We start from the raw sequence: 9,377 nt of genomic DNA, 5'->3' as shown, positions 1-9,377 counted from the left end.
TTCAAGACGTTTAGCTTAATGGGTTATGTTGTTAACTAAATTTGACCTTAAGTTTGTTTCTAAAAAAACAATTAAAGGCCAAGCTTTAACCAACCATTTAGTTGATGATCCTTCACCTTTTTCTCCTCCTAATCAAAGCACATTTCCTAATGATCTTGTCCTTCCTTTAGATGTGGATAATATATGGGCTTTTTTCTTTCATGGATCTAGGTGTCAAACTAGCTCTAGTGTTGTTTGTTTCATATTAGTACCTCCTTGAAGAAAGTCAATTTTTCTATCCTATCATCTCAATTTCTTATGTACCAAAAAATTATTTAGTATGAATCCCTTATAGCTAGTTTATGTGTATATTTATCCTTTAAGGGGCAAGTGCAAGGTAATGAGTCACAAATGCGTGGAAGTCTGTGCGTTGGAAAACGCGCTCTTATAAACGGGGGCCCGTTTGTGCTTCGGGCTCTCGAGCCAAAAGGTAACGGGGGTTCGAAGCAAAAAAAAATGGGCCCCCGTTTTGTTCTAAAACGGGGGCCCGCTTTTAAACAAAACGGGGGCCCGTTTTTTAGAAACAGGAGCCCGTTTTTAAAAATGGGGGCCCGTTTTGTTTAAAAGCGGGCCCCCGTTTCTAAATGGCATTTTTCCTTTTTTTTCCACAAGCCGCCCTTGTTTGAAAATGGGGGCCCGTTTTGTGGAAGTCGATTCCAGAACCCGCCACTTGGCTCAGGATTAGGCCCGGGATAGCCCTGGGATGGCCACACCTGAGACATGGACCTGCAAATTCAAATCTCCATGAATGAAAGCACAAATATGAACTTCAGAAATAGTTTATGCACCTCTAATCAGAGAATTTTTATACGAAATTAAAACCCATTTCAGATTATACTGTCTAGATTCTAAATATGTAAATTTATTTTAAAATTGATTATTTTAACTATTTTTCATTTAATTTATACTAAATCGGGTCCATAAATTTGAAATATTAACTAATTTTGTTAATTTTATAACTTTTTTATTTTAAAGAATTTTGGAAAAAAAATTATATGTCATCAATCTACACAAAATTATTTTGTATTTAAAAAAAAAAAAAAATCAAAAAATGTTAAGTTTACATCAAATTATGTGGGTCGTACACGTCAAATTTTTAAAAAGATAATTACGGCCATTAAAAAATTAATTAAAAAAAAAATATTAGAAAAAAAAATACAGAAAAATATGCTCATCAATCTTCAGTGTGTTACAAACCATTTCCCAAAATAGTTTGAGAAAATAATTTTAATTGTGTCAAAAAGTGTGGGTCGTACACATGCATGGTATGGTCCTGAAACAGGCATTTTTAAATCATAGTTTTCAGAACTCCATTTAAAAAGTTATTTTTTATTATGTGGGTATTAAAATAAATTATATATTTGGAAAGTACACTCAGAGGGCTATCTTTTATATTATTGACTTTTTCCAAGATTCAATCTCTAAGTGTTTCAAAATTTAAGCTCAAATGAGACAAAATCTGAAAATCAAGGAAAACACTTCCACTTTTTGGCGAAAAAGTGGACTCATCTTCTTGCACTGACCCTAAGATTAAACAATTGTGTATCTTTAGTGATTCATAGTTGATTAGAAGACAAGTAATAATAACATTTCAAGCAAAACAACCTAAATTATCTCAATACCATAACATAGTCTTATCTTTGTTAAAGAGGATTGCTTCTTACATCATATATCCTATCCCACAAAAAGACAATAGACATGTGGATGCAATGGCAAGTATTTCTTCTCTAATATCCCTCGAAGACCCCTCTATTGACTACCAATTTATCATTTATAATCTTACACTACCTATTATTTTTTATCGTTCTAATGAGATTGCCTATTATCATAATGTATTAATTTTGATGAGTGGTTCGCCCATGTTATTTGATATTTTCATGAAGGTACCTTTCCTAATCCTACAAGTAATAACACTAGAGCTAAAATTTGCAAACTTGTTGCACATGACATCATTATATATAATGTTATTTATAGAAGAGGCTATAATAGTCTTCTCCTTTTCTGTCTCAACAAATTAGATATTTTTATTACCCTTGAGGAAGCACATTTAGTTTATTGCAGGGGGCATTTTTGTGGTAAATATTTTGTTCAAAAGTTGCTCAAATGGGTTATAATGAAAAAACTACAAAGAAAGATTCCTTTGCTTTTGTCAAAAACTGTCATCAGTGTCAACAACATAATAATATGACTCATTCTCCTCCTCATGAACTTAAATCTCAATTAACATCTAGGCCTTTTTCTTTATAAGGCTTGGATCTTATTGATAAAATCTCTCCTCCTTCCTCTTAAGGACATACTTTTATTATTACAGTTACATATTTATTTACAAAATGGGTTAAAGTCATTCACCTTTGATCCACTAACACTAAAGTAATTTTTTAATCCATCTTTGATAATTGTATTTCTCAATTTGGTATACCTTCCACTTTGGTTCTAACAATTGTACTTCATTTATGAAAAAATATGTGAAGAATTTCCTCAAAAAATAACACATTCAACATTATTTTCTACTTCTTACCATCCTTAATAAAATGGTCAAGCCAAATATTCTAACAAGAAAATTGAGAACATCCTTCATAACACTACTAATAAAAATGTCAACGATTGGTGTACTCGATTTTCTTATTCTTTATGGGCTTATTGAACTAGTATTCATACGGCTATGGGCACTACTCCTGATAACCTTGTTTAAGGTGTGGATGTGATCATACCTTTAGAGTTAGACAATCCATCATTACAAATTTCTCTCAAGGGTGTCTTTTATGACAATTCTCATATATAAAATTATCTTCAACAACTTGAAATTGTCAATTAATAGTGCATTAAAACTCTTGAACATCTTAAAAAAATATCAAAAACCTATGCAATGACATTATAGTGACAAAGTTGTTAAATGATCTTTCGCAATTGGTAACTTGGTTCTTTATGAGAATAAATGCAATGTAATAATGAGAATCAAAGCAATGTAATTTCTCTTCTAAATGAAAAAGAAAAATTCAATCCAAATTGTCTTGGATCATACATTATCACTGAATTATATGGCTTGGGTGCTTACAAACTACCAAACATGGAAGGTACGCCTCTTAAGGATCCCATCAATTATATTCACCTACATAGATGCTATGCTTAATTTTCTCTTCTTCTTTCTCCATTTTTTATTGAATGGTATGCTAGCATTTTCATCTTCAAAGTATGTTATGTGAGATAGTTAGATTCTTTGCTATTTAGTGTATATTACATTTTTCTCAACAACCTTCTTAGGTTGTCTTGGATCTATTGTGTAGTTTATTTTTTATAGATTAAGATATTACATTTCTTTGTGTTATAATGTAGTTCATTACTCCATGTACCATTTTAATTAGATCATGTTGTGTTTAGTTCGAAAACCTTTAGGTGAGATTACATCGACATTTATATGAAACATGAGTACATTACATCATTACTTGTTGCATTTAGGTAGACACTTATTAAGTTAGGTATGGTGTCATCATCATCATGATCCTGGATATAGTCCTACAAGTCCAATCTTAATCTTGATATGAATCATGCTCTATCATCTTAATCATTCTTTGTCTCTCCATATATCTCCTCTTTATGTACGGATCTAGCCCATGGTTTCAGATCTTCGATAGGATGGTCCTTAGAAAATATGGGGGTTGGAAAAACATGCTCCATCATCTACTATAATCTAATTGAACTCCAAACCATATCAACATCAAAGACTGGGGGTAGACCATATTCCTCATCCTCTATATTGCTAAGTGGAATATCTAGTGATGTGGGTCTAGGAAAATCTAAGCACATGTAAGTCAGTGTTGTGGTGGGAACACTCTACATCTAACCAAACTATCACATCACTTGATCATAATAAAATATCATGATGATGTACTCATGGTGACCTTGAAAAATTTAATCCTTCTACATGTGTGCTAATCGCCTAGTAATCTTTGACCACTGCATCATAGTCCTATATGGTCTCCATGAGATGTCTCTAGGTTTAATACCACTCTCCAATACAAGATGTATCTCATCTACAATGGTATCTAACATGGATAAGCATGTTCTTATGAGAGATAAGACATAATATCAATAGGAAATCCCACCAGCCTAGTACATATGATGTGGTCAAAAGCTCGTACTTGGAGAAGTGTGCATGTCATCAGTATTTGTCCCTCATAATGTATATACTTTCCAGGGTAGTGATATATATGCACTAAAATTCTTTGTCTCCATGCACAACTAGTCCAACAATTCCCTATCCCATGGATAGTATGAACAAAGCCCCTAAGAAGATGTGTGCCTCATCTATCAAGAACTACAATTAGATCAATAGTACTGATGAGTATCCTCTAGAGGAGAGGAATATCTCCAATCATATGTAGCAGCCATTGTATGAAGATGCAACCTCTCATGTCTCTAGGTGTGGGTTGACTTATGAAATATATCTAATCCTTATCTATAATGGTAGGAGTCTATGGTCCCATTTATGTCACAATAACACCTCACACTAGAAGCTAGAGAATATGATACACATCCTCTAATTTGATTTTCATCTTTCCTATTAGAATATGGATGATAGAGGTGTTCGCATACTATCATTCCATGAATTCCATCAATAATGCATCATTATATCTTATAGTAGGCATGTTCTATACCCAATTTAGGCCTACACCTTGAAGGAGTATATGTTTTTCAAGTGGAAGATTCCTTGTCTCACACCAAAGATATGTGTAAATATGCCCACTTGTATGCTCTTTCATCCTAGGAAGAGCCTATGAACACAACAACAAGATTTCATTAGTACCTTTACTATCAATTGTTTTCTTTCTTTCATCAAATTTATGTTGTATCACCTATGAACTTCATGGTGTCCATCTAATACCATAGTCCCCATTTGGGACCATGGCACTAGGCGCTCAAATGGGACAATGGCACCTAGGTGGGACGATGGTGTCCAATTTGGGGGACCCAAAAGTCAACCTAGGAATTCATGCATAAATCCAAACTCAAAATTAAAAAACATAATGCGAAGAATTTTTTTTATGTCCTACCTCATGATTCTCACTACCCTCTTTGCCAGCTTGCCTCAAGGCCTCCATCCTTGTTGGCTTAATTTATGATCTATGTGGCATCTGCACTCTCGTAGTAGTGTGAACCCTGTTCTACTAGAGACAAAAATTGAGTAAGACAACACTAGAATAGTAGACCTTTCAGTATATAAAGGTATGTCTTATATAAAACCCTAATCTAGCATAGCTCACTTATCTTTTCTTAACATGAATTAGAGAAATTCGATTCACATATCACTATTGCTTTCAAATTATGATTCAGTTCTATTTCTTTCTAAATTCTCTTGAAGTGTTTCTTATTTCATTAAGAACCATATATTGAAAGCATTTTTTATAACCTATATTTCACAATTCGACGTGATAAACATGATACTTTGTTTCTACATCCTAATGTTTATGGACCTATATTTTAGAATTTGATGCGGTAAACATGATACCTTATTTCTACATCCTAATGAGAAAGTAGAAACATAGGGGCATATAGCTACCCTTGAATTTTATCACTCTTAGTAAGCATTCTAGGTGATTTTATTTACACTATCAAAGTAGTTTAAGTATTGTTACACTAAGGGATTCATTTGACACCTTTGGGAATATCCTTTTTACATGATCATTTACTTTATTGTACTTTAGCTTTCATATGTACGTAGTTTCATATGATTGCTAAAGTGGAGGCCATATATAGTGTTGTAAATTGTACAACTTGAACTATGGATTCCAAAATCACACTCTCCTAGCACTCATTTTAGTGTTTCCCACCTATATGAATTATAGGATATTTTTCTAGCATTAAATCAATGTTAAATATAAGAATGTGATTACTTTATCTTTTTAAATATTATCACACTCTTATTTGGGCCCTTATATTAAAGTGTGTCATTTATATTTTATCATTTTAATTCTATGTAAGTCCTCCCTCGTTTAAAAATTCAACACTTTTTCCCCCACTTAAATATCATTAATTTTTACATAAATTATAGATTCAATATTAGGATTCTATTATCTCATGACATTAAAAATGCGGGCCTATTTTATTGAGACACTAGAAACTAGTGAATAGTGTTCGATAGATTTTTGCCAAAATTTTGAGAGGGTAATATGTCAATATTGAAATTTATAAATCTTTATTCAATGTTAAAAAAACAATTATTTTAAGTCATCCTTTTATCAATTTAAAGTTATAATTTCATATATAAGAAAGTTACTTTTCTCATTTTTGATATCAATCATGCAAGTTGGAGATATCCTGATGATGCAAAATTTATACCTTATGTGAAGTTCCAAATATGAAAATTCAAGGAATAATCAAGAATGTGAAGTATTCATCAATGTTTATTCATCATGATGCAATCTTGAAGGGATATTGGAGGATGATAGAGAATCGCCAATTGATAATTGGGTTGTACCTCTCCCTAAGGGGTTGTATATGATTTCATGTTATTCTTACATTTCTATAATTAAGCTTCAAATTTGAGTTTAATCATTAAGCTATGTGATTAATTCATTCTTGAATTAATTAATGTTTTACATTTGATCATTTGATTTAGGGTTTACTCTAACAAACTTGAGTAGGACTCTAGAGTTTACATTTATGCATATAGGTTTGTCACAATATTAGACACACTTAATATTCAAAGCACACACTATTTTCAAATTCAACTTATCTATTTGTGGAGGTGGGGAAAACCAAAGAGGGGGCATGACTAAGGACAACCCCTATATAGCCATGATACCATCTTCTCTTAATTTTGTAGGTTTGACTACAGGTTTCTAACAAAAACTGAAGACAGGAAAGTGCCTAGGATCCAGAGACAGAAAACATCTATAAATTTCATCAAAAAACAGTTAGAGTAGGGTGTGTACTACCATAGTCCTCCCAATTCATGCTCAAATTTGGTAGAAAGGAAGTGTAGAGTCTCAATGTTCAAGATCCAATCTCAATACTCAATGATTCATTGGTCAAACTAGGGAACCTAGCCACAGTACCCACCTAGTTTCAGCTATGCTTTCTACAGACACATAAAGTTGTCCATACTTGATCACACTTGACCTTATCCCATTCTATCCAATTAAATAAATATTTCTTATTTATTTAATTAATCCTTTATCTTAAGCCAAAATCCTTAATTAAATAAATTTAAATTTATTTAATTAATATTAGCCTTCACCTTTATCCCTCGCCAATAATTAAATAAATTTAGATTTATTTGATTATTCCTAACATTATCCTAGAAATCCTCCAACTAAATCAATTAATTAATACCTACTTAATGACACATGATTTAAGCTAATTAACCTGCATTACCTGTTGGTATTATGGATGTGCTGCATTAGTTTTGTCATTAATGTCAACACTTATCCTTCTAGAGATCTATGGTAATGTTGAACGGGCACATTGTGTTCACAAACAAGGTCAGTGACTTAGGCACAATCACCGGTATATGCTCACCGGCAGGTTATATCATTCACTGGCATAGATGATAACTTGTTATCATTTGGAGATCACTTGATTATGTTGAAGACATGGTTTGGATACTTGGTTTTAGTGTTTCGGTTATTGATCTAATCAGGTTGATATATTTGTTGTTACTGACAGATTGGTCTAGTTTATGGACCAATATGCGTTATCTATTCCAGATCAGCACAACACATTATGGAGATGATTTATTGATTAGATCCATCTCATTCTAATTCTTTTGTATGGTTGTAATTTCTCCCAATTTGAATCTTACATTAGTATGGTCTCCATACTTCTCTCTAAATACTCTCTAAAACCCTGGCCAACTACTGATGTGTGCATTCAGAAGACTCCTATACCAATCTCTTGCATCATATACTGATGATTGCATAAATAATTTAATTAGGACATCTTCATGTTCAACTTCAAAAATGTCCATGACATTCATGAATGCTTTAATATGATCATCACCTAACAACCCACTAATCCTTGAAAATTTTGGCAATTCCAATCTTATATTATTATCGATAGGATTTGGGTACCCAGGGATACCAATAAAATCAAGCCGCCTATATCTGTCCATATGAAGTGGGGGTCTAGTGAAAGGATCATCTCTTATATCTGGAGGAACTCTACCCTCTTGGCAAGGTATATTCTGTAGAAAATTAGCAATATCAAGTTGCGGGATTACAACCCCAGGAACTGCATTAAAATGGAACCCTACAGATTGACAACCGCATTCAGCTATTGAACTTGCATATTATGAAATTGCTACAGTATATGTTGATATTGTTGATGTTGTTGTAACAACTATTGGTAAAGTTGGGTTTCCTGGATATGCATTTATTGTGGGGCTAGGATTTGACTCACTTGGGGAACCGAGATATTCATAGTATTTGTAGCAACCGTAGGGTTAACAGATACATGATTATTCCTCAATGCCTAAACATTTGGATGATTCAATCGAGGTACTAGCCGACTTGATGGCAAAGAGACAATGGGTACATTAATCGATGAAGATACAGTAGGGATTGATACATCTATGGTCCTATGAGTTACATTTGGTGGTTGTGTATTTTCAAGTCACTAGTTAAGAAATCAACAATAAGGGATCCACTAACATTATTCGGACTAGGATTTGGTGACAATAAAGGCTTATCAGAAATTAAGGTGTAAGAAGTCGAGCTTGCCAAAATGTAATGGGTGAAAATTAGGGTTTCACCATAAAATCTAATAAAACCAATAATTTTACTTAATTTACCATTACATTAGGGAAGAATGGAATTTAATAGGTCTAAGCCTAATTGACCAAGATTCTAATCAAATTCTAGGCCTCCTAAATGGGGCTCTTCCTTTCCTAAGATTGAATTGACTTTGAATTATTTAAAGGTTAGGGTAAAATGATGATTTATTGAAGCCAATTGATAAAAATAGTAAGCCATAATCATCATATGGAGCCACAAACCTAGATCTTAGAAGAAGATGAAGGTTCAAATCTGTCCAAAAAAATTTGGCTTGATTTGTCGATACCATGGTGGTGGTTGCCCCAGTCCTCCGAATTTTTTGTTGTTAAAAGGTGAACCTGTTCATTTTTGTGAACCCTGTCGATCATCTGAAATGTGGCTCTTTATTTGTTCTTTTACATAGTTAAAAAGGGAAAATTGTTGGGAATAGGGGTTTGCCTTAGGTCAAACCTTGGTTTTGGAATTAACCATGAAATTGAATAGAAAATGTAAATGAAATACTGTAGTAAACTACGTTCCGTTTGAGGGAAAGGCTAAAAATGAATGAAAACCTAATGATATGCCTTT

This window comes from Cryptomeria japonica, chromosome 4 (genome assembly GCF_030272615.1).
Source record: "Cryptomeria japonica chromosome 4, Sugi_1.0, whole genome shotgun sequence".
NCBI lineage: Eukaryota > Viridiplantae > Streptophyta > Pinopsida > Cupressales > Cupressaceae > Cryptomeria > Cryptomeria japonica.
The sequence above is the reverse complement of the archived record's forward strand: the minus strand, read 5'-3'. Positions refer to the sequence as shown.